The following is a 27,324-nucleotide window of genomic DNA, read 5'->3' as shown; positions in this document are numbered from 1 at the left end:
GTTGGGATGGATATTTTTCAATTTGTTTCCTGTCTTCTTACAGGTATGCTTAATTTAACTGTGTCATGACATTTTCTAAGGCTATACTGTAATGCAAGGGAATAGGGACCTAAAGAAGCATATGGCATAGATCTTTTCAAATTGCTTGTGACTAGGATGTAGAGACAAGAGATTGATGAAAGATAAATGATAATAAATGTAAAATATGCTAAGTTACCAAAAACATTAATATCCGCTGTAGGAACTGAGAGATAGGAACGCACTATGGTTTGAACATGGCTTCCAAAGCTTTGTTGGAAACTTGATTCCCAAGTTCATATGTTAATAGTATTTGAAGGTAGAGCCTTCATTTTTTTTATTATATTTATGTGTATGGTGTGTGTGTGTGTGTGTGTGTGTGTGTGTGTGTGTGTGTGTGAGAGAGAGAGAGAGAGAGAGAGAGAGAGAGAGAGAGAGAGAGAGAGAGAGAGAGAGAGAGAGATGGGGATTAATTTTTGCAGTTTTTTTATGTCCTAGATATGAATATCTACCTAACATGTAGTTGGCAAATATTTTCTCTTCATTTTCATGTTTATGTTTCCTTTGCTGTGCAGAGCTTTGAAATTTTGTGCAATCTCATTGGTCAATTTTTGGGGTTATTTTCTCTGCTGTTGTACTATTTCTAGAAAGTTCTTGCCTATATTTATATCCTGAAGACTTTTCTCTGTGTATTACTCTAGCAGTTTCAGAGTTCGAGGTCTTATATTGAGATTGAAGCATTGATTGATTTTGAATAGATTTTGTTCAGAGTGAGAGACAAGTATCTGATTATATTCTTCTAGATATCCAGTATTTTCATCCCCATTTCTTAGAGGTTATTTTTCTTCAATGCATGTTTTTGACTTCTTTGTTGAAATTTATGTGGTTGTAGTTGTCTAGGCTTATTTCTAGCTTCTCTATTCATCCTACTTTTCTTTCTATTGATATTTCTATTGATAAACAACCTGACCTAAGAAACTTGGTAGCAAAGGGCTTATTTCAATGTATAGTTTATATCCTATGATGAAAGGAAACCAGGGAAGGAACTCAAGCAGAGTCATGGAGGAGTTCTGGTTACTGGCTTACTCCCCTTTGTTGTTGGGTGTTTTCTTACTCTTTGTCTCTTTGGAGGCCCATTACCCAGCTCCAAAATAAATCACATGTGGAGGCTCATTCTTAGTTGTAAATGCTTGGCCTTAGTTTGGCTTGTTTCTTGCCAGCTTTTCTTAACTTTAAATTAACCTATCTGTCTTTTGCCCCTGGGCTTTTACATTTCTCTATTTCTGTATACCTTTCTTTCTTACTCTGTTGCTGGTTGTGTAGCTGGGTGGCTGGCCCCTGATGTCCTCCTTCTCTCATTCCTACATCTCTCCTTTCCCAGATTTCTCCTTTTATTTATTCTTTCTGTCTGCCAGCCCTGCCTATCTTTTCTCCTGCATTGCTACTGGCCATTCAGTTCTTTATTAGACCATCAGGTGTTTTAGACAGGCAAAGTAACACAGCTTCACAGAGTTCAACAAATGCAACATAAACAAAAGTAACATACCTTAAATTAATATTCCCCAAATTTCTCCCTTTTTTTCCAAGCAAAAATGAAAGGTTTAACTTTAACATACTAAGACTGTTTACAATAAGAAAAATTATCAAGTGAAGATTACATTTACAATGTACTGGATTCCAATTCATTTGTGTCTGGTAAACTTAAGAAAAATATTCCATAATCTATCCTATCTTTGTAAATCCAGAATTTTATACTTAATTTATCTTCTATCATTTCTAAGGAAAAATGCAACTATAACTATGTAGTATTCAACTCTATCAAAAGCCCTAGAAGGATATAATATTATTTAAGTAAACAAAAAGTGCATTGCAAGCAACTTCCAAAACTCTAAAGATGACATAGACATCTGACTGCCTGGACACTCACCCAAAGTTCCTCTGCAACGTTGGTGCATCCATCTTTATCCTACAGGCCCATAGTATCTGACAGACCTTTCAGTGAAGCAGGAAATTTGAAAGACTGTCCTGCCTATATTGATAAAGTTTGTCTGTCATTTTCCTCTATGTCCCACAGAATGTCTGGCAGGCAGTTTCTTCTGTGAAGCAGAAACCCTGAAGGACCATCCTGCCTTGTTTTAGCAAAGTTCAGTGGTCACTTTCCTGTGGTTCCTGCACATCCAGTTTATAAAACATACTGTCAATCAGTCCAGGCAAGAGCAGCTTCTTGCCCAAATGGCTAGCCTTGTCACATTGAAAGCAAACTACATAAGGAGTTTCTTCGATGTCCATCATCTCTGAAGTAAATTGGTACTTCCAGGAGCAGATGTTTCTCATCATGAAAAGCCCTAAGGTAAAAAAAAAAAAAAAAAAAAAAACCATTTTAAATGCCTGTTTTGTAGGTCTTTGAAAGGTTTGAAGATGCTCTATCTATCTAAAATATATCTCTTATGATTTGGAAAGCATACTTAACATATCTACAATTTTGATTGTTATAAATGACTAACCACAAACCTACATTCCTGATTATCCTACATAGTTTATAATAACAGCTTTCAAAAACTAGAACTTCACCCTACATTTTCAAATGAACTACATAGGCACAATACCTCAAACAAAAAAAGAAACATACCTATAATATGTTATAACAAAAATAACCTTAAATTTTTATCAAATACAAAAATCATTTAAACAAGAATATAAAATACATACAGTGTAACAAAAATAATTTAAAATATTTATCAATATTCTATATTCCCCTAAATGATAACAAACATCTATAACCCACCAAGTAACCAGAAACCACCCACACCCCCCAACTCTTAGGAATGTGGGCATAGTTTTCCCTAAACTGCTTCCTGCTGGCTATAGGTGAAGGCATCTTGAGGGGTTGCTGGGAAAATTTTGTCATAATGACCAAGTTCTGGGAAGACCAGCAGTAACCTTTGTTGATAGATTTAGAAGGTCTCTCCAGATCAAACCTGACCCATATTAACCCTGAAGGAATCCACAACCTCTCATCTCTTGTGAGAATAGAACTCCAAAGCATTTTTGACTTCCATTGGACAAATATATTTTTTGACTTCTTTTTTAAAGTTTAGCAAGCCTTAAAGTATCTAGGTTGGCTCAGTCCTGTAGTCCTGCTCATAGTCCCATGTCTCCCAGCAGCTGTGTCTTGCCCATTAGCTATGAAAAAAAAATTCAAAATCAATACAATACTATATAGGATCCAGACTGTGTATTTCCCATCTTGGGTGGCTTTTTCTTTTACTCTCTCTTTAAAGATTTTATTTTATTTTTAAACTGTTTCTTTTTATGTCTGCCCATATCCCTTTTCTTTTTTTCTTAAGCCTATGCACACTGTAAAATACACTGGAACCTGTTTAGGATTTTAGGATTTTTTTCCATCTGGACCTTTTTTTTACTGGGTATCTTTTAGCCTTTTTGACTGTGTGAGAAAACCTTTAAACTGCTAACCTACACCTAGATCCTCCATGTGGCTCTCTTGGTTAGCTCTACCCACTTCTCAGGTTGTGAGAAGGCCTAAAAGCTCACTCACAGTCTGGTGGAGGTTTGTGATTGAGAACTGCATTCAACCTTCCTAGAGTTCTAGAATGTTGATGCTTGCCCCGTGGCAGGAGTTTTTACTTAGTTTTTTTTTTTTTTTTTTTTTTTCCTACTTAATGTACTAGCTGCTCAAGGGCTCACTGTCAGGCAGAAACTCTTAAAGGAGCTGGATTTTTTGTTTTTTGTTTTTTGAGCTTTCTTAGGCATTATGGAAATTTGAGAACCATGTTTTCTTACTCTTTGTCTCTTTGGGGGCCCACTACCCAGCTCCCAAATAAGTCACACATGGAGGCTCATTCTAAAATATGAATGCCTGGCCTTAGCTTGGCTTGTTTCTTGCCAACTTTTCTTAACTTTAAATTATCCCTTTTATCTTTTGCCTCTGAGATTTTACCTTTCTCTATTTCTGTATACCTTTCCTTCTTACTCTGTTGCTGGTTGTATAGCTGAGTGGCTGGCCCCTGATGTCCTCCTCCTTCTCTTGCTCTTAGATCTCTCCTTTCCCAGATTCCTCTTTCTATTTATTCTCTCTGGCTGCCAGCTCTGCCTACTTTCTCCTGCCTTGCTATTGGCTGTTCAGTTCTTTATTAGACCATCTAGTGTTTTAGACAGGCAAAGTAACACAGCTTCACAGAGTTCAACAAATGCAACATAAACAAAAGCAATACATCTTTAAATAATATTCCCCAATACTCCTTGGTTTGTTTAGTTTGCTTTCTTACAAAAGCCCGAACTACCTGCCAAGGAGCAGCACTGCTCATAGTGGGCTGGACTCTCCCATGACAACCAAGAGAATGCCCTATAGACTTGCGTACAGGCAAACTGAGGGAGGTATTTTTCTCAATTAAAGTTTCTTTTTTCAGGTGACTTATGTGAATTTGACAAAAAACTAACCAAGATACTATTTTCCTCTGTTTGTTCACATGTATGTATTTGTTTTTATCATTATAGTTCTGCTATAATTTGAGGATGAGCTTCCATGTTTCTATATGAATTTTAGGATTTTTTTTTCTGTGAAGATTACAATTGGAATTATAACAGGAACTGCATTGAACTTGTAGACCAGTTTTTTTGTAGTACAACTATGTCATGATATTAATTGTGATAATCCATAAGCATGAAAGATATTTCTGTATTCTCATGTCTCCTTTAACACTTTGCCTCAATGTTTTGAAATTTGTAGAAGACTTCTACCTCCTGGTTAGGTTTATTCCTGAGCATTTTTTAAAAAGCTATTATGAGCCGGGCGGTGGTGGCGCACGCCTTTAATCCCAGCACTCGGGAGGCAGAGGCAGGCGGATCTCTGTGAGTTCGAGGCCAGCCTGGGCTACCAAGTGAGTCTCAGGAAAGGCGCAAAGCTACACGGAGAAACCCTGTCTCGAAAAACCAAAAAAAAGAAAAAGAAAAAAAAAAAAAAAAAAAGCTATTATGAATGGGATATTCTAATTTATGCCTTGGCAAGTATGTTATTGGTATATAGAAAAACTACTGTTTTTTATGTATCAATTTTGTATCCTCTTTTACTGGAAATATTTGTTATATCATTCATATCTTGTTCCAGATTTTACTGGAAATATTGTCTATTCACATTTAATAGAACATTGCCTATAGGTTTGTGTCCTAACTAGGGTTTGTAGTGCTACATCTGTAGGGTTTATACTAAAACATTGACCAAAAGCAACTTGGGGAGGAAGGATTTATTTCAGCTTACATTACAGCTTATTTGAATCATCAATGCTGTCACTGATCCTTTAAAATTGGGACTCTAAAGCCACTTCTGACTTTTCAGCTACCTTATTATCCTTGGTTTCTGATATTGAGGAGCTGAGCTTGTGGTTGGTGTTGGGGATCTCCAGCTCAGGTCCCCATTCCAAACCCTGCCCTCATCGTGCCAAGCAGTGGCTCCTCCCCTGGAGCTGCCCTCTCCAGACCCCATCCAAAGAAAGCTTGATAAGCAGCTGTTCCTCCTCTGGAGCTGCTGAAAGACCACACCTACAGGGTATTTAAGACCCAGCCCATAGACTCGTCTCATGGTTTCCCCTCATGGTTTCTTCTCTTCACCTGGGACCACCTGGGAATGGCTTTGCTCAGGTTAAACCTGGACTTTTATTTGGTTTTATTTGACCTGATCTGATTTATTGCATGGGCAGAGTTACCCACTACTGGATGATCTTTTACTTATCAGTCAGGTCTCTAAGTGGCCTATTTTCTCATATTTTTCTTTGTTTTGCATATCTGTTGGGATAGGTAGGACTTTCAGTTTTTGTCTTTCCCCTGTGCTCACTATTTGTGTTTTGCATCTTTCTGGGACATTTCTCTTCACTTAGATTTGTATTCTTCATACCTGGTGAGGGGTCCCTCTGTAGTGAGAGACACAGTGACTTGACAGAGTCCTCATGTAGCTTCTGTACAGGACACTGGAGCCCTTATCTTACAGATAAGACTCAGAGACAGCTCTAGGGTGTTGATGGAGGAAAATATTTATGCATTTTAGAGCTAAGGGAATCCAGGCTTCAGAAGTAAAACAAGAAAATGGGAAAAGAGAAAAGATGAATTAAGGTATGAATGAGAGGGAAATCCCAAGCTAAAGGTATGAGAAATAACAAAATATGATGGAGCAGATGTCACAAGCACCTGCATGCAGAAGGAGAGGGGGGCTCTAGAGAAAGAGTGAAGACACCCAGGGTGTTGGGGTTCCTACTTAGACTTTTGGCCAAAAAAAGGAAAAGGAGCTGCTCTAGCTTGGAAAAGCAGGCATGCTGCAGACAGAGGCTCCCTCTGCACTTGCACAAAGTGGGACAGCTTTCTGCATAGGATAAATGCATTATCTTGTTAGTAGGATAAGTTTTCATCTCATCTCCTTAGCAGTTCTTCAAGTGAATCAGCTTTCCTGGGAGTGATATCCTGGCCATGTGATGGACTGGCCCAGTTGGATTAACTGTTAAGGGAGGAAAAAGGGTATGTAATGCTCTAGCCTTCGAAGCAGATCAGAATGTCAAGTCTACACTTAGAGCCAGTGGTAGAGTCTATTCTTTTGGCCAGGAAGAAATATTTTTACTTTAATGGGCCTCAACAAAACTCTTACATCTCTACCATTTCACATGTTAACTTAAATCCTAAGATGCGTCAAAGATGATGTTTATGTTCCTACTGTTACTGGGGAAGTGGGAGGTGGGGGTCTAAAGTTAGCCACAAAGGAAGGATCAGTTCTCAGTAGCTCCCAAGGCTGCTAATCCCTGTCTTGACACCTAACATCTGTAAGTGGTGATGCTTGGGCAAGAGCTGGGTTGCCTGCTAGCTTCAGTAATGTAAACAAATCAAGCATCCATGTGTTTCCTGCTGAGAAGGATTGCTGTGAGGGTCCTCTACTCTCTTAGAATTCTCTACTCTGAGCTGTCCTGCCTGCTGACCTGCCAAGTGCAATTTAGCTTTAGTGTTTCTGTGCATGGGGCCTTCTCTGGCTGAGGCTCTAGGGATGTGGACTCTGATGAGAACCAACTAAGGTTTTGACAAGATGGTGTTGGTATCTGGAGTGGGCCAAACAGATGGCTAACACTGGACATCTGAAGGGCTATAAGTCAGCTAAAAGTGACCACACTGGATATTCAGGGAACCTGGAGTAAGCAGTGATTTAATACAGTCTATAAACATTCCTGGTAAGAAGGAAAAGAGTGCACGAGAGGGTATAAGAATCAGAGACTCATTTCGTGTACACACTCAGAATCCCATAAAAACACTAACTGGAAGCCATAATATACTCAGACGACTTACAGCGTAAAGGGGAGAAAAAAAATACAAATAAACTAAAACTAAAACTAAAATTAAAACTTAGTATTAAAAAAAAAAAAAGCCAGACATGACATTATGAGACTGTTATGCCCAGATTGAGGAACACTGAAAAGACCACCATGGAGACCAAATCCTGTATGTAAAATTGAAGAGCCTTTATTTTCAAGCTTGAAGCTTAGACTCTCTGTCCAAGCAGCAGTGAGAGCAGAGAGCCTTTAGTCCAGGCAGGGATGGGTTTTTATCATAGCAGAGGTTGGGGTGAGGGGATTTCCAAGGTTCAGGACCCTTGGCCAGCTGACATTTGTCTAGGGGTGTAGAGAATGTTTGGAATGCCATGTATTTTCCCTCAGATGCAAGCCCTACTGGGTGGGGTCAACTTATGGCTTTTCCTGGGTCCAGGTGTTGCCTGCCAGTAGCTGTGTCTGGGCTGCTAAGCCTGTCATGGCAGCTGTGTGGTCAAGTTGTTTTGCGCCCCCCTCCCCACATTACCACTTTCACAAGTACCAATGACAGGACTCAATCATGAGTCCTATCTGTCCAGGGGTTTAAGAATATTGGGACCTAAGAACCATTAGCTAACAATTTTTTCTAGCACAGTGACATCTGTATCTATTGCCATTCTTAAGGCCCTGTAATTCTGATCTTTGAGTACAACCAGATTATGATCTTATACAGCACCTCTTTGGCTCTGCATAAAGAAGGCCAAGTGTCTTAGTGCAGAAACATTTCAGTTATTAAATTTATCAATTGACAACTCTGAACCTATTTTCCTGGTATGTCAATGGGCATTACAGTTAGCCATTTTGTCCTCTATGCCAGGGAGTTTCCTTTAGACCCAGGATTTCAACCTATTTGGGGCAAGGAACATGGGATGATGTATCCTCTTCTGGAACTGCTTTGAGCTGACATTGAGGTGCCATTGTCAGGGCCCCCAAAAGGCTGAAAAGCTAGTCAAAGGCTGGGCAATGGGGCATCTGTCAGAAGCATATGGCTATCTGACCCAGCTGTAGAGACAGGAGGCAATCACATTGACTGGACTGGTCCATGTCAGCTTTCAGCAAGTCCAGAGCTCACAGTTGTCCAGAGCAGTGTAGTCAGCAACTGAAGCTTGGAGGTGTCTGCCAGCCAAGTGGAAAAGTATTGAGACAAACTTAAACCAGGAACAGAAGTTAAAATTCATGAACTTATTTAGAACTTTCAGGCCTATAGTCTTACTAATTGGGAAGAGCAGGAGTCCCAAGACCAGGAGGGAAAAATACCATCCTTAGGAATAGACAAGTGGAGAAAATTTAAGCTGTACTTATCTGGAGTCCTTCCAACTTCTGTAAAGTGAATCCAGTTTTATGACTATTTTAATCTTCAGAGGCCTATATGAATTATCTTACAAAATGACACAAAAGTTTTAGACATAAGTATTAACAATCTGTACTGAAATTCTTATCATAGACAAAGCAAGTAATGGGTATCTATAAAACAGCAGAAGTGAACTCATACAAAAACTACAGATTTGGGTTGAAAGCATGTACATTTTCCTTCTGTCCATAGAGCCAGGTATAGATTGGGTAAAGATGTCTTTGGCCTGATGAGAAGCACTTTGAGTTTATATTTAGATGACAACCAAAATAAATCTAAAATGTTGAGCTTGTGACAGAACAGTAAGTAGTCATTGCTCTACCAGCTTATCAGAACTCTATTATATGTTAAACTCTGAACTTTTTTTTTTTTTTTTTTTTTTTTTGGTTTTTCGAGACAGGGTTTCTCTGTGTAGCTTTGCGCCTTTCCTGGAGCTCACTTGGTAGCCCAGGCTGGCTTCGAACTCACGGAGATCCGCCTGGCTCTGCCTCCCGAGTGCTGGGATTAAAGGCGTGCGCCACCAACGCCCGGCTTGAACTTTTATATCATAGAAGGGGAGAGCAATCTGAAACATTTCTCATAATCTAAATCATTCTTTTATATCTTCACAACTTGCAGTTATATCTTAAATAATTTTCTGAGATGCTCAAAGCTTATAAGCTTTCATATCCTCAGACCTTTTATATATCTTAGAACATTCTTAGATCCTCAAAACTTACATAGACTTTTATATCCTCAGACCTTTTTTCAGACCCATATGCAAACCTTTAAGACTTATTTAAACTTTTATATCTTAGAATATTTTCTTAAGAATGAGCTAACAAGCTGGCCATAGCCTTGCGGGAGGATCTGGTTGTCTGATGCTGCCAAGGTGACAAAGTTATAGCTAGACAAGCTGTCAATATTATCAGAGAACTGAGAAGGATAAATTTGAGGGCAGACCAAGCAGCTTTTGATTCTACGAATGACAGGGACCAGACCATACCCAGGTCTCCATAGCGTTGGAAGCACAAGTATCAGAACAGCACCAATCTTCTTCAGCCATCAGGCACAATAGGGTAGAATTTTTACTGAGGAAGAGGGACATGGGGGAAGACTGGCCTTACTTAGCCTGACTACAATTAAAGAACTTGATTATTTATAAGATGACTGACTATTTACTTGTGTGCTCTAACAGTCTACAATAAGAAGCCTTAAAAACAATGATTTTTGAATCGAAGCTCTTCTAGTATCAAATACGGGTCCAGTAAAGAAACAAAAACCAAATAGCCACATGTTAATGGAAGGGCCCTAAGTTCCTTTTACCAGAAATAAGGAGAGTGACTCCTTTTTTAGAAAGCAGCAACTTTCTCCAAGCCCCTGAGAGAATGGGAGCGTTATCTAAATGCCTGACCTTTGGAAAAGGACTTTGTAGTTTTATCTCTATTGAGTATGAGCCTTAAAAAACAACAACTTCTCAATTGAAGCTCCTTTTAGTATCAATACAAAACATTTATATGACTCAGTTTATCCAAATAGCTTAAGATTAACAAATTTAGCAAAGACAAAGAGGCTAGACATACATTCTTAAGCCTGAATAGACTTTGAGTTAAGGAAAAAATAGTCTCCAGGTCACCGGTTCTCAACCTTCCCAATGCTATTTCACAACTGCAGTTTTGCAATTGAATCTCAATGCAAACACCTGACATGCAGGTGGTCCTGGGCTACCCCTCTGAAAAGGTTATTTTTAATTCCCAAAGGTGCTGTGCATGATTGATTGATAAGCAGAGAAGAGAATTCTGGGAAGTGAAAGGCTGAGGTGGAGAGACACTGCCAGCCACTGCCATGACAAGCAGCATGTAAAGATGCTGGTAAGCCACGAGCCACGTGGCAAGGTATAAATTTATAGAAATGGGTTAATTTAAGCTATAAGAACAGTTAGCAAGAAGATTGCCGTGGCCATACAGTTTGTAAGCAATATAAGTCTCTGTGTTTACTTGGTTGGGTCTGAGCGACTGTGGCAGGTGACAGAGATTTGTCCTGACTGTGGGCCAGGCAGGAAACCTCTCCAGCTACAAATGGCACCCAACAGCTCGAGTTTCCATCTTAAACCTGAAAATATTTAATAAGCAATTCAAAACGGAGCTAAAAACAGCTTCCTAGTTATCTTTCTCAAGTTGGCAGGTTGACCAGCAGTATGGCGGGAATGAGTTGTCTTCAAGGGGCTCATTACGCTGTGTGGTAGATTTACCCTTTGCTAGTTAAAAAAAAAAAGGTTTCTGGGCTACACGCTGCTTTGATAGAACTGCTTCTGATAGTTGATGGTACACATAGCTCCAGACCCAGAGCTGGTGGTAAACTATAACACCGCCATGTTGGGAAGCTGAGGTGGGCGGAGCCAGCAGCCACACCTGTTTCAGTCTCAGAATGCTGCAGTTTAAAATAATAGATTCACAATAAGACAGATTCAGATGGAACAAGACTTTAAATGCTTTACAATGTGTGTAAAAATGCACATTGTAAGAGAAGAGAAAAACAAATATATACAGTTATATAAATAAATAGTTTTAAAAATAAAGTCTTTAAAGAGACAATAACATCAATATAAAAATAAGCCACTTAAAGATGGATATTACACAGAGAATCTGGATTGTGTTTTCTTTGGGATTTTTAACTGCAGAAAAACATTGGATCATAAAAGCTGTTGAGTTAAACCAATATGGATATTTTAAAGGTACCTTGACTTCAAAATTTGGATGTAAGGATATGTTGCTTTGGAAAGGAGCTCTGCTTTTGTTTCCACAGAAAGTGAGAGGCTATGGATTTGTTCCAGATTAAGATACATCAGGTTTGACCAGCCAAGACCCCCCAGAAATGTCTCCAATGACACCATGGCCCAGATGATCCAACATCCAGAACAGTTTCAAGGCAACTGGCTCAGACGATATAACTCCATGGACTACTCCATAATCCTAAAATTTTCTTTGTGTCCCCATAAGATACAGCGCCCCCCTCCAGCAGGAAGTAGTAAGAGAAGCTACGCCCAAATTTCCAAATATAGCAAGCTGGCTTTGGAGATGGAATTAGCTCACTCCTTCTCTAAATCCAAGCATATTACTAAAAGAAAAGGTTAAGAGATTCTTGTGTCCCATATCAAAAGAGCCCTCTGGTGTGGGACAGAGAAAAACGAATATTTTTATTTAAAACAGGTTGAATATAAATGCAATCTCTTTCTAAAGAAAAAAAGGGGATTTGATGTAGATATGATGGGATAAAAGGGTAGATTATTGAATCTACTTTTAAAGAGCAACTTGTTTAAAATGTTTTACATTGCTATGGATTTTAGTTTATTGATACAGATTTAAAGTTAATTTCATTATACTGTGTATATATTCCTATTCTTGTTTGAAGTATTATGTTTATGTAACTCATTTAGATTGTAATGGATTATTAAGAAGTACAGATAAACAATTAGTCTTCTATGATAGTCAAACTTATAGCCATGCTAGTTAAATTTTCTAGGTATAATTGAATTAGGTAGGTAATCTTCAAATACTTCAAAGACCTACAGAATATGCCATTTAAAATGTTTTTAAAATTTTAGACTTTCTGGACAGTGAGACATATCTGCTCCTGGCAGCACCGATTTACTTCATAGAGGAGGATGGGCATCGAAGACACTCCATATGGAGTTTATCTTCACCTTGGCAAAAATAGCCATTTGGGCAAGAAACTGTTCTTGCCTGGACTGCTTGATCAACTGGACATGCAGGACCCATAGGAAGGTGACCACTGAACTTTGCTTGGCAAAATGGTCCTTCAGGTTCCTGCTTTGCAGAGGAAACTGCCAGACATTCTACAGGACACAGAGAAGAATGACTGAGAGACTACAGGCCTGTGGGCTGAAGACAGATGCCCCAACTTTACAAAGGAACATTAGATGACTGTCCAGGCTGCCAGCTGTCTCTGTCTACCCTGCAAAATTCCCAAAAGTTACTTGCATCCTTCTACTGTTTCTCAGGTAATAGTATATCCTCCTGGGGTCTTTGATGTAGTTGAAGACTAGAGTTATAATTTCCTCAGTTATGATAAAAGATGGGTTAGATATAAAACCTTAGACTCACAAATATAAGATAGATAGGATATCTTCTTTAATATCGTAACTGTAATTCTTGCTCGATAATTGTTTTGTTATATGTAATTTTACTATGTTAAAGTTAAAAACTTACTTTTTGGAAAAAAAAGAAAAAGGGGAAGTGTTGTGCATGATTGATTGATAAATAAAACACTGATTGGCCAGTAGCCAGGCAGGAAGTATAGGCAGGACTAGCAGAGAGGAGAATTGAGAGAACAGGAAAGCTGAGAGGAGGAGACGTCAGCCTGCCATCCAGGGAGCATCATGTAGAGGCAGCATGTAAAGGTACGGAACACGTGGTGACACATAGATGAACAGAAATGGGCTGAGTAGAAGAGTAAGAGCTAGACAATGGTAGGCCTGAGCTGATGGCCAAGCAGTTTAAATAATATAAGTGTCTGTATGTTTATTTTATAAGTGGGCAATGGGACTGCTGGGGCTTGGCGTGACCCAGAGAGAAAAACTCTAGCTACACAAAGGGTCAAGACTCATGGAGTCAGAAGCTATTTCAAGCCTTTTGCCTAGGTCATTGTCTTTCTGCATCACAAGAAATGAACATCTCAGTTTCTGATGACTATCACCTGGGTGACTCTTAAATTACAAAGTTTAGCTGCCAACCAAGGTACATTCTTGTGTATAAAACCACTGAGGTGCAACTTTAATATTTATCAAATACCTTATTTATTAAACACATGTAGCCATCTATTTAAATTCTCTAGAAGCTTGCTATTGAATACTTGGCAAAGATGTAAGTACTTAGGCGTAAATCTCTAAGTTAGCTTTTGTTAATCTGAATAGGTCTTTATAACCTTAGTAAAAGCCAGTCACGTGACTACCTACATCGTGATCAGGTCACCAGACAAGATGGAGGAAACCCACATGGTTGCTGTTTAAAACATGTTTTTCTAAATAGTAGTTACTTGCACACCTATGCACAGTTGGATCCAAGTTACATACATATACATACAGTTAAAGCTAGCTTATATTCACACATACAGAGTTAGATCCAAGTCATGTATGTGTCCACACATACACATATATGTATTTCCATTTTTAACATAAACATATTGCCGTGAAGAATCATCAGCTATTTTTAAAATGAAAACCAACCAGAATTAACTTTCAAATTCATCATTTGCAGGTATGGAAAAGCACAACATAGTTCACTTCCCCTCTGGCCTTCAACAACCTTCTATGTACCTTCCGTCTGTTCCTTTGATTCCTCACACATTTACTTCAGACAAATTTCTCTTTTCTTTTTCTTCTCTTTATTATTTCAGTCTCCTGCTTTCTCCCTTATTTTTTTAAAACGCAGAAATTCTCAGCAAAGTCTTCCTTGTGGTTCCCCCTAGTAGTCTAGAATATATTGTATAGATACAATCTTTTAAACAAGAACAAAAATACATGCATATACCATAACAAGAATAACTAAACTTGCACCAACACTGTTCCAATGTGAAGAATCTATTGGATATAAATGACCAAGGCAGCCCTGGCTACAGCATTATAACACAGCGGCAGTAACTTAGCAACCATAGGCAGTGGCACTCCACTCCACCCTTGGAGCCAAACCTCATTCAGGTTTGGTGGGCAGCTCCAGGGCAGGTCTTGGGAGCCCCACCCATCAGCATAGGAGGGGAAAGGGACCATGCAGCATGGGGACAAAAGGTTGTTGTTAACTCCAGATTCTCAAGTGCACAAGAGCGGCAGACTGGAATGGATTCCATGCACTGGCTGAGCCCCTGTAGGCCACTCCTAGGCTATGACCCCAAGGGGACAGTTGTCCCTCAGCCTGGAGTCCCCCAGTGAGCCTGGGGCAGGCATGCTCTGAGCTATGGGAGGCCCCTACCAGCTCCTGCTGTGCTTCAAAATCTCTACCCCAAGGCTCCCTTCATGGGGGCCTGGCATCGAACCAGCTGTGTCCAGGCCCTGGGGTACTCATGGCCTGCCCTGGTGCCCAGCCATACCATGTACCCTTGGCAGCCCTGGGCTTCCCTGGCTGCAGCCTGCCCGACATGCCGCACTGCAATGGTGCATTCCCTGACCCACTGCTGCCTGTGCTCCCAGTCAGAGAGCAAGGAAGCAATGGGGGTGGGGTGGGGTAGGAGTACTCTTGGTCTTTCCCAGTTCAACCAAAGGGGCCCTCTGTCCCTTCTGCTCATCATCTGACCCCAAAGGCTGTCCAGGTACTGTTTCTATCAGGAGCCACAACACACACACACACACACACACACACACACACACACACACACACACACACACAAGCCCAGGCATAAAACACACATACTTGTGGCCACATTTTTCACACATTCACATATTCATATAGGCAGGACATTCCAACGGAAAGGCAAACAATTTTCTCAGGGCAATAGCTGACCAACACAAATACAGAGAAACACAGAAACCACATCTGAGGCTCTCCATTCTCAATCAGACAGATGTGGGACTCCCTGATCCCACTACTGGGGTCTGAAATGTCTTCCAGACCCTTGGGATCATGGTCCTCCAGCGCGTCCACTTTTAACTGTTTCTGATCACAATCTCTGACTTTAGGCATGCCACAGAAATGAAACTGAACACAGACAAACAGAACAGACAGACATTTAGAAACACTGCTGGCTTCAGGCTCTATGGGTGATGGTCCAAGTGGGCTTGGGGGATCCCAGACGAGCCTGGCCTCATAATAGCGTAAACTTGGCTGCCTAACAGAGTTGCGGGAACTTCTGCCAGCGAACGGACAACTAAGAGTTACTTTATCTCCAAGCTTTCTGCTAAAGTTCTAAACCCATCCCCTTCCCCACTTCTGGTCTCCACGTGCAACCTTTTCTGTCTGACTTCCACAGGTGGTAGGCAGGCTCAAGTGGGCGGGCTTGGGCAACTTCTATGACTCGCCCTAACTCACCTTAACTCCACCCACTCATTCTCATACTGCCTTGAGAAACACAGAGGAGTCTGGAAGTGGCTAAGATCCATACAAATAAGTTTACAGTAGTCAGGATGGCTCTTGAGCCAAAAATCAGCTTATAGCCTACTGACAGATATTCCAAAAGCTGTCCTTAAGCCATCAATCATCAAGAAAAAAAGAAAAAAAAAATTCAGGACATGGAGTAAAATCCATCTCTTGTTCCCCAGACCTCCCCGACTAAAACTTAAGCATCTGGAGAGCAAGGCTCCCTACCCCACAGGCAAAAGAGTCATCTGTGGCATTTAAGGTGTGCCAGGGAAGAGATAAAAGCCCGAAAACAAAATTGCCAAGACCTGGCACTCGCTGATTCCCAAAAGCTGTTGGTTCCCTGTTTTAAGTGAGGAAAAGGCCAGGGGCTAGCGAATGCCCTGCCAGGCCATCAACAGCCTTGTTAAAAGTGATGCCTAGAAAGACAAAGAGTCAGCTGACTGCCCTCAGGCACCAAGATGCATGGGTACATCAAGCTAAGACCTCCAGCAGACCTAGGCTTGGCTACAGACATGTCAGGGAACCCAGAACACAGCAGGGAAGTGATCCATTTCTTTCCTTCTGGACACCAGAGCCACTGACTCAGTCCTGGGAGTTTTGGGATGCCACCTCTCCTTTATTGTCGGGTACAGAGGACAGCCTTACCACCTCACAAGATTTAATTGCACTTTCAGAGTTACTTAATGAAAAAAAATTTCCTCCTAAAATAAGAGCTCATCGTTTCACTCCAGATCCACTGCCTGTGTTTCTCATGTGCATACAGACAGGGCCCTGATCTTTGCCTTGTCCCTAATTCCAAAAAAATAAATTCTCATGCACCATAAGCTTTTCTCTTCCCAGTTCCCTGTTCTAACTCACTGTTGAGCTAATGGTACAGGAGCACCATAGAATCGGAGTCCAGAGATCATCAAATAAGAAACTGTAACAGCTAAAAGCATCTTGTCAAGCAAAAAGTTCCCAGCCACAGCCAAGAGAGATACATGTCTCCAGAGCAAAAGGATGACAGACAGCATCCCACAATGCCTGTCTACCTCGGAAACCTCCCCTTCTTCATTCCCTCCAGAGCTAACCGATGTCCAAAAGTCAGCTGGAAGCAGTTTTTGTGAGGAACGATGCCCCTTGCCCCTAGTCCCATCTACCTGCTTTTTTTTTTTTTTTTTTTTTTTTTTTATAATAAGGGAAAGTCTGGGATGTAAGGATCAGTCCTTAATTACGTCATCAGCCTTTGACGGCATCCCAGCCTAAAAAAGCAGGTCCTTCTGTGCGCTCTCTGTCCTCTTTCCTTTCTGCTCCTTCCTCCTGTCGGCCCCCTCTCTCTCCTCCCCCCTGTCTCTCCCCCCCCCCCAATAAAGCTCTAAATTCTTTCAATCAGCATGCTCCTTGGCCAGCATGGCCGCCGTGGGTGGCGCCCAGCCATGAGGGGCAGCACCGTGGCATAACCAACAATGGGTATAGGGAATGTTTGGAATGTCATGTATTTTCCCTTAGATGAAGGCCCCACTGTGTGGGGCCAGCTTATGGCTTTTTCTGGGTCCAGGTGTTGTCTGCCACCAGCTGTGTCTGGGCCTCTAAGCCTGTCATGGCAGCTGTGTGGTCAAGCTGTTTTGCTCCCCCTGCCCCCACACAAGACAAGGAACCTCCAAAGATGCCATTGAGTTTGTTTTCTGTTGGCATCTAATAATGGGCATGCAGTATACCATTATATAACCTGAATAGTAGTTTGTTTGCCCAGTGAGACTCCTTTGGAGAAAACTAAATTTTCATTTGCAAGAAGCTGTCAATTCGAGATAACTTCTGGGTTAGGGGTTGGGGCATGTGTCCACTTCTCCTTTCATCCCTAGGCCCCCAGCTGGTGCAGACCTGTGCAGACCTGAGCATTCTGTCTCACGTTCTGTGAGTTCATGTGTGCACCAGTCTGTTGGTCGAGAGGGCCTTGTTTCCTGGTGTTCTCTATCCTCTCTGACTCTTACACTCTTTCTGCCTCTTCCTCCATGTTGTTCCCTATGCCCTGAGGGGAGGGATTTGATGGAGACATCCTGTTTAGGAGCAGATTGTCCCAAAGTCTCTTACTCTCTGCATAATGTTCGGCTATGGGTCTCTGTATTTGTTCCCATTTGCTGCAGGAGGAAGCTTCTCTGACGATGGTTGAGCAAGGCACTGATCTACAAGTACAACAAAACATCATTAGGATTCATTTTATTGATGTGTTCTTTTAGCAGAACAGTGGTATTTGGTTTTACCTTAGGTCCCCAGGCTAGCTAGTTTCAGGTTCTTGGTCACCCAAGCAGCATCGAGTATGGGTTCCAGCTCCTGAAGTGGCCTTCCTCAAGTCAAATCAGATATTGGTTGGCTATTCCCACAAACTTTGTGCCTCCATTGAAGTAGCATATCTTTCATACAGGACACTATTGTGGATCAGAGGGTTTGTAGCTGGGTTGGTCTTTACATTTCTCCTTTGGTAGCATGCATAGTACCTTCCTGTACCAAAAATGCTACAAAGTAGGGGTGAAGTCTCTATATAGACAGGCACCAGTTTGACTTCTCCATAGTCAATGAGTTGTGTAGGTGTTCGCTTTGGCAATATGACCTTGCCAATAGTTTGTGGAGAGCAACCTATTTATAGTCTTATCTACATCCTAGGTTGTTTGGAGGTTCTTATGGTTCCATTTTGGCCAACAATTCAATTAGATGTAACACAATCCTAATACTAAAAGTTTCATTTGGTGTCAAAAGAGGTCCAGTTGGGGCTCTTGTCTTCCCCATTATTTGGCTATTTCATTTAAATTGATTTCATATATGTATTTATTTTAGGAAGCGTCTACTGTATTAGGTTGCCATATGATTCCTCAAATGACCCTTAATTTTAGCTCTTTCTCCCTATATTTCCTCCCTTACCCCCCCTTTCCCTGCCCTTCTCTACTTGATCCTCCTGTTTCAGTCCTCCCCAATCCATTCATAACTATTTATTCTATTTCCCTTTCCAAGGAACCTCTAGCTGTCCCTCCCTAGTCCTTTACTCTATACCTAACCTCCGTGGTTCTTTAGACTGTAGCTTGGTTATCATTGTCTTAACAGCTAATATCCATAGGTATGCAAATACATACCATGTTTGTCTTTCTGGGTCTAGGTTACCTCACTCAGGATGATCTTTTTACAGTTCCATCTGTTTACTTTGTGAATTTCATGATTTCATTTTTTAAATGGCTGAATAATACACCATTGTGTAAATGTACCATATTTTCATTATCTATTCCACTATTAAGAGACTTCTAGATTGTTTACAGTTTCTGACTATTATGAATAGAATAGCAATGAACATGGTTGAACAAGTGTCTCTGTGGTAGGATGAAGCATATTTTGGGTACATACCCAAGAGTGATGTGATGGCTATTCTTGGTTGTCAACTTCACTACATCTGAAATTAACTAAAACCCAAACATTGGGTACACCTGTGAGGGACTTTTATTAATAAAATAATTTGAAGTAGGAAGATCCACTTTTAGTCTAGATCTTTTAAGCTGTGAAGACTCACCTTTAATCTGGGTCATGCATTCTGCTGGCAGTCTATGTAAAGGACATGGAAAAAGTAATCTCTCTCTCTCTCTCTCTCTCTCTCTCTCTCTCTCTCTCTCTCTCTCTCTCCCTCTCTCCCTCCCTCCCTCCCTCCCTCCCCCCCCCCCTCTCTCTCCCTCTGCCAGCTTGTTCTGGATCTTCCTCTTGCTGGCAAGTCTATACTTTAACTGACATTATAGCCTACTTCTTTGGGATTCTGGCATATACTGAAGACCAGCTGAGATGAGGCATTCAGCCTTGTGGACTGAACAACTACTGGACTCTTGGACCTTCCATTAGTAGACAGCCATTGTTGGACTAGCTGAACTATATAGCCTATAAGTCACTTATTGAATGTGTTTATATAAATGTATATGAATATCCATATATATTCATTCTATATGTTTGTAAGCTCCTTTCCTTTAGAGAACCCTGACTAATACAAGTGATATAGCTGGATCTTGAGGTGGATTGATTCCTATGTTCCCAAGGAACCACCACACTGATCTCCATAATGGCTGTACAAGTTTGTACTCCCACTGGCAATGAATGTACTTCCTTGCTCCAGATTCTTGCCAGCATGAGCTGTCATTTGTTTTATTGATCTTAGTTATTTTGACAGGTGTAAGAAGGAATCTTAAAGTAGTTTTGATTTGCACTTCCTTGATGACTAAAGAGATTGACCATTTCTTTAAGTGTTTCTCAGCCATTTGAGTTTCCTCTTTTGAGAATTCTGTTTAAATCTTACTCCATTTTTAACTGGGTTATTTATTTTCTTGAAATCGAGATTTTTGAGTTCTTCATATATTATGGTACTAGCCCTCTATCTAATGTGTAGTTGGAAAAAATCTTTTCCCATTCTGTAACTTGTCATTTTATTCAAATAATGGTGTCCTTTGTGGTGCAGAACCTGTGCAGTTTCATGAGGTCCTATTTATTAATTGTTGATCTTCATGTCTGTGCTAACGGTGTTCTGTTCAGAAAGTCTTCTCCTATGCCAATGAGCTTAAGGTTATTCCCCATTTTTCTTCTGTCAGGTTCAATGTTTCTGGTTTTATGTTGAGATCTTTGATACATTTGGAGTTGAGTTTTGTGCATGGTGGTAAGTATGCATCTATTTGATTCTTCTACATGCCAACATCCAGTTTGACCAGCAGTATTTGTTGAAGATGCTCTCTTTTTCCATTGTTCATTCATGGCTTCTTTATGAAACTATCAAGTGTTCAGAGGTGTGTGAACTTATGTGTCGGTCTTCAATTCTATTCCATTGATCAACATGTCTGTTTTTGTGATAATTCCATGCTTTTTTTTAGATTTGTAGTACAACTGAGGTCAAGGATAGTGATACTTTTAGTGTTTTTTTTTTTTTTTAATCATTCAGGATTGTTTTGGCTATCCATTTTTTTTGAAGGGGGGTAGTGTATGTGTGTGTGTTTCTATATGAAGTTGAAAATTGTCCTTTTGAGATCTGTGAAAGAATTGTGTTAGAATTTTGATGGAGTTTGCCATAGTGCCCTGAATGAGTCTGACCACATCTGTATTAGATTTTTTCCTCTGCAGAACTCTCCCTCCCCTGAATTGTCGATTCCCAAAGGCATTCTATACTGTTTTCTGTTGTGCTTATTATTGAACTTGATATCTTGTTTTATTATTATGGCATTGATATGAAAATCATGTAGAAATATCTATATGTCAAATATTTTCTGCTAGAAAAGTTAGAAAAACTTTGGTTAGAATGCCTTCATGTATTGATGAATAGAAGGTAAATTATTAAAAGATTATATTTAAATGTATACTATTGCTATTGTTTATGATAGAATATATGGATTTTATAGATCACCATGAGGTACTGTGTGGTGTGATTTGTAGAGTACATTGATTATTTCTCTTTGTTTTTTAATGCCTCTGGAAAATCAAATGCCATTTTGATTTATATAGCTTAATAATAACTCTCTTATTGACACTTTGTGTGTTTATATTTATCAAATATTAAAGAAGTATATGTACACTGCCCAAATTGATCTTTTTGTTGTTGTTGTTGTTGTTTGTTTTTTTGTTTTTCGAGACAGAATTTCTCTGTGTAGTTTTGGTGCCTTTCCTGGAACTCACTCTGTAGCCCAGGCTGGCCTCAAACTCACTGAGATCCATCCGCCTCTGCCTCCTGAGTGCTGGGATTAAAGTTTGTGCCACCACCACCTGGCCCAAATTGATTTTATAAGAGATTACCACTGGTAGGTGAATGAAGTGTGATTGTATAAATTTACATCCTGTTCATGCATGTATAAGAAGTATTTGTAATTATTCCTTAGTAGTAAGGTTTAGAAATACTGATTATTAATGAATTCCCCCCAAGTGCCTGCCTTGAGGAGATTTCTATCAGGGTTCAGAACAGATGCTACAGGCAGCTAAGGATACTAATCTGAGGGATATCAAATGAATTTAAGACACTGAGTTCTTTAGTTCATTCACTTCATTCTTCTAGGTCAATTCTATCCACACAGTTTCAGCTCCTCTCTGTGCCCAGTGTTCCTGTCCTCATAGTTTTAGTAAGCTCCTATGCTTTTGACCTCATCTTCTTCCTCTGTCCCTTCGTTCTCCATCTCCCCTTCCTAGCTCCTTACTCCTGGCTCTCAGAAATCTCCACCAGAGATCGGCCTTACCCTCTACAGAACCTCTGTCTTCCTCTTCTCTTTCTGGCCAAGAGGTTCTGTGTGTGTCTCTGGAATTCCACTCTAGTCCTTACTGCACCTAGTTATGCAAAAAGTCCTACTGTCCTCAGTCAGTCTCTCTGCCATGTCCCTAGCCTGAGGGAAGGAGATGGTCTGAGCTTCATCTGCACAAGAAACAAAGCTATGCATCTACAGCCTGCTTGTCTCCTAGGCTCAGCAGAGGAGTTAGCTACCTAGTGGAACAGTGTCTGAGAAGCTTAGCTGTTTGCCAAAATAGTTTGCAAGTATTTGGGCATGCAAGAATTTCAAAGCAGAAGACAGCTGAAATATTAAAAACTGTATAACATCAAATATTCATGATAAATGGCTTCCCATTTGACAGACCCTTGGCCAGTCAAAGTATAGCTTTAATACACAGCTGAATCTCTGTAATATATTCTTATGGCCTGCAAGAGACTTGAAGAGAGTACAAATAAAGGATTATTTAAAGAAGCAAATGTATACATTCTGTTGAGGACCATCCTTAGGAATCTATGCTACCACACATCATTTGGTTACAAGCTTAAATTTCTTTCTTAGAGACAAGTTGTTGTCTTAATTATAATCCAGTGCCAACTATTATAACATAAATACAGAAAAGAAAAAAAATTATCACTCTAAATTTCAATGCTTCCCTTATAATACTATATATTCAGTATTATCATAGTTGACATATGTTAATTTTGAAGTTTCAGAAAAATATTGGAATTATTCTTATTTTGCTAATGAGGAAATTGAAGCTTTAATATTAAGTAAGTTGTCCACAATGAAATGGTAGATACTTCATATTTGTAACTAGAAAATAGTAAGTAAGTTAATTCTCTTTAAAAAATAATAATGCAGAAATGTGTTAAATGACATGAAAGATATTTATGATATTGAAGTGATTCTGTATGGTAAGATCCTCAGGAACCTACTTTCTCAGTCACAGCTGGGGGATGTGACACTGGACATGTGACTGACTTTTCTTTTCCTAGGTTAAAAAAATGGAACCAATGAGATGATATTGGCTTTTCTAAGCTTAGAACTGTTGACAGTTCAAGAGAGCAAGTAGTGTGGAAAGGACCTGCCTTTTGTTCTGAGTTATAGCTTACAATTCTTTTAATGATTTATATTGAAAAACTAAAATGAAAACTATGTCCAGGAAATAAACAAAAAGTTGCAAACTGCTGCTTGGTACTTCAGTAGAGCACAGAAAAAAAAATCATGATTGATTATTGTTTTCTTTTGAACCAGTTTCCAGGCTTTGTCTACAAAGCTCAACAATAACAAAATCCATTTTTGCTCAAATATTTATCCTGAAGAGGTCTGAATAATAACTTTTTAACTTGAAAGAAAAAGTCTTGCCAGCAGATCCATGAGAAATCGGTTAGGTCATATCTGAGCCATGTCTACCATGGTTTGGGGGAGAAGACAGACCAATAACTCTGAGTGTTTCATTGTGCTCTACAGCATCTCCATCCCACTCTTTCAAAAAGCATCTGTCATCTAAGACACCTCTGGTTTTGGAAAGGACAGTGTTACTGTTTTTCTTCTCATCTGTGTTTGTAGTTCTCACTAACAAACACTATTACTTATGTAATAAGCAAGTGCTTTTAAAAATTGTAGTCTTCAGTGTTACCTGGTTCACACTTCTTCCCCCATCACAGGTACACACTGAGGTTTATTGAAGCTTACAGAGGACGAGTGCCTTTCTCGTGTGCACTGGTGTATTGGTACTGATCAACAGTGTATTGTTAATGGTTGTTGGCATACTCTCTAACAGGTTATTGTTTACTGGGTAGCAATTCTTTTGTGTTCTGAATGGGGAATTTTTCAGTTTTCTTTTAAATGAAGGAAGGATATGAACAACTATTTAGGCTTTATAAAAGCATGAAGGGGTGGGGGGGGTGAAAGGTGGGCAGGGGTAGAGTTAACCAAAATGAAGGGTATATGAAGAAGCTATGTGGAAACCTACAATCTTGCAATCCAAGTTTAAAAAATATAATTAGAAGGGAGAGTAGAATGTAGTTGACTTGAAAGAGCAATGAGGAATACCAGTGGCTAAAGGTTTCAGTGGGGATGGGGTAGGGGATAAGTTAGAGAAGTGGGTAAGGGTGTGTCAACAAAGTTAAGGAGGGTGAATGAAGAAGCTCGGTGGAGCCCTGCTAGTTTGTATGTTAATTTAAAAATAATTTCAAAAAATGAGGTATTCTTCATGGATGGATGATGCTACTCCCAGAAGACAGGTCATTAAATGAAAATCTCAGTGTTAGGCATGGATTTCCTCCCTACAAGCTAGCAGCCAGAGTCCTTAGAGCAGCGATTCTTAACCTTCCTAATGCTGAGACCTTTTACTACAGTTCCTTGTGTGGTGGTGACTGCCAACCATAAAATTATTTTCCTTGATACTTCATAACTGTAATTTTGCTACTGTTATTAATTATAATGTAAATATCTGGTATGCAAGATGTGAAAGGGCCATTCAAGCCCCAAAGGGGTCACAATTCAGGTTGAGAACCACTGTCTTAGAGGCACTCAGAACAATAAAGGTTATTGCCATTTGCCTTGGTTGTATGCCATAACTAGATGTCATGATCCTATTGCTGAAGATACTACACCTTGTTTGCAGAACACTGTGAAGTCAATTTCACATATTTACATTTACACTCGTAGACTTGTGCTGTTCTCAACTTTGGTAACTGTTCCTCTTTCTGTAGTGGGAAGTTGTTAATGCACAGATTCACAACTGAGCAAAGAGAATAAGTGACTCTGAGTGGTGAGCCACAGAGGGGTCATTTATACCAACCTCGGTTCAGATTGGTATAATCATCCCAGGAGAGGGAAGAGAAGTAAGAGCTGGAAGAAGGGCAGGCAAGCTGTGAACGCCATTGAACACAAGTACTCCCAGCGCTGGTGGTCACCTGTACAAGACCAGCATGCATTCAAGCTAATCACTGTTCCAGCACTGGTGGCGGAGGGCACCAGAGGCTGCCTCCCTAGCTGAGGAGCTCTTGGCAGTTGATGACTGTTGAGGAAGGGAGAGCACTAATAGGTCGTCCATGCCTCAGTAGATGGTTCTGTACTCATGTGCATATGGGTAACACTGAATGGCCTCGGTGCTTATTAGTTAAAAAGACATAAAGTAGACATGAAGTTATGAGAGAGATGTCATGGGAGGTTCTGGGGCAAGCTGGGAGCATTGGGGGTGGATAGATTAACAAAAAGTTGTATTTTTAAAGAATAAACTTAAAATGTTATACATACATACATACATACATACATATATGTATACACACACATATATGAAAAACGTGTGACCATTTTTGTAAATGTTAGGATGATATCATTGCTAGACACTGGCCATGGGAATTCCATATTATTTTGCTCTTTCATCTAAAGCCACCCTGCTCTGGTTTTCAGTCATCCATGATACCTATGGCTTTCTCTTTACAGAGACAGCACTGGAGTATTCTTCACGAATACATTCCCTACACAAGGACTGTTTCCCCTAAAAGGGAATTTATCTGAGTGTTTTCTAAACTCTGAACAACTTTGCAGAGATTGGCTTACGGAGGTCAGTCAAGTACCTTTGTAAAACTGCCTTTCATGGAATGATATCTTTGCTGGCTTTATTTAATAAATTCCCCTTGCTTTTGGTTCCCCTCAGCATCTTGGTCATGATGAGCAGCCCACTTGTCTGTAGAGGGGCCCAGTTCATCACAGCCACGTGTGGTTTCTACGTCCAAGGTTTTCTTACTACAAAGCATCCTCGCTTCACTGTCTACTGTATCACGCTCGCTTCATTCGATGGCAAGAAGCCCAGTGCCTGGCAGGTGTTACTTAAAAGGATTTGTTGTTGTCAGCTAAATAGGAACCCAGAGGAAGTGGTTGGGATAGGTTCAGGAACACAGCGCACCATTAATTCCATGATTTTTCTTATGTTTTTACTTCATCAAAGTTGTTTGGTTACTTTGTTTTTATAGTCACATGAGGATTGCTGAATGTATTTTTGTTTAAACTAAGTTTTTAGATTTTGGATTCATTCCTCCTTTGAGAAAACAAAAGTAAAGTATGTGAGAGCGATTTCAGAAGACCCTGTTTTTAAAAGGTGTTGAGGGCTATCGAGGCGACTGAGAACTTTCTCTACTTTTTCTGTCTTTTCACATAATTTTTCTTGTTGCTATTTAAACCGACTATGATCTCTAGGCTCAATTTCCCTATTAGAACATAGTATAAAAACTTCTGGAATGTTGGAATCTGCTTCAAAATTAGGAAAAAATATTTGAGTCTGAATTAAGCTATTAAACGGGGGCTGTTGGTTTGGTCTGAATAACCACAAGTAGCTAACATGTCTCACAAGATCATGCACCACCGAATGCGTTAGGAGCCTATGGCACAGCCAGGGTTACTTACGTTTTCCTATTTAACAAACTTAGTAGCATTCAGCTGCTTGATTATGAACACTGCACGATGACTATGGGAATTGTGTGACATAAATAAACAAACAAACACTGTTTAGACTAATCAATTTGAAAGCAGAAGAAAGCAGATGCTCCCAAAAGTCTATTTTAGTCTCATAAATAAATTTACTAAACTTAATAGAAGTTATTTTTCACTTGGAGTTGCGAAAGCAGCCGCAGCATTAGGAGGCTGTTTCCAAATCACCGTTTACCTGGTTGGAGAACAGAAAACAAAGTGACGATTAAAAGAAAATGACTATCCCTAGGGCAGCAGAAAGAAAAGAGAAGCTATCAAGAGTGGACTGTGAGTCTGTGCCTTATGGTCTTCCCACCTTTGGTTCAGTGTTAATCTGCACGGAACCATCAACACCCAGTTTCCTATACATTGCACTTGAGTAATGTGTCAAGATCTTAATCTTAGTCTCTTGTGTCTTAGGGTTTCTATTGCTGTGATGAAACAGCATGACCAGAAGCAACCTGGGGAGGAAAGGGTCTACTCTGTGTTACAGCTTGGAGTCTGTCTTCCAGGGAAGTCAGGGCAGGAACTCAAGGCAGAGTCCAGTGTAGCACGAATCTTAAAGAGTCTTATTAATAAAATCAAACCTGAGCCAGGTATTGGGGTAAACTGGAAGATCAGAGAACTAGAACAAGCCATAGCTACCTCACCTCGCCCGATCCTCAGCTGGTCTTGTTTCCTCAGACTGGAGGCCTCTGTGTCCTCATATCCAAATGGCTCTCAGCTGAACTGTGCTGCTCAAAACCTAAAAGCTTAATCAGCCAAATGCTTAACCAGCCAAATGCTTAACCAGCCAAATGCTTCTAGTTCCTGGT

The 27,324-nt window shown here is 40.1% G+C and overlaps 1 long non-coding RNA gene across 1 annotated transcript; it reads right to left on the bottom strand.

Annotated features, from left to right (window-relative positions):
- Positions 1-563: 563 nt before the first annotated feature.
- Positions 564-27,324, bottom strand: LOC143273146 (uncharacterized). Its single transcript, XR_013051058.1, has 3 exons — positions 27,160-27,324; positions 26,650-26,705; positions 564-2,363 (listed from the first exon to the last, which is right to left on the bottom strand). It is a non-coding gene; the product is annotated as an uncharacterized LOC143273146 (long non-coding RNA).

This window comes from Peromyscus maniculatus, chromosome 5 (genome assembly GCF_049852395.1).
Source record: "Peromyscus maniculatus bairdii isolate BWxNUB_F1_BW_parent chromosome 5, HU_Pman_BW_mat_3.1, whole genome shotgun sequence".
Taxonomy (NCBI): Eukaryota; Metazoa; Chordata; class Mammalia; order Rodentia; family Cricetidae; genus Peromyscus; species Peromyscus maniculatus.
This window is presented reverse-complemented; position numbering and strand designations above follow the sequence as displayed.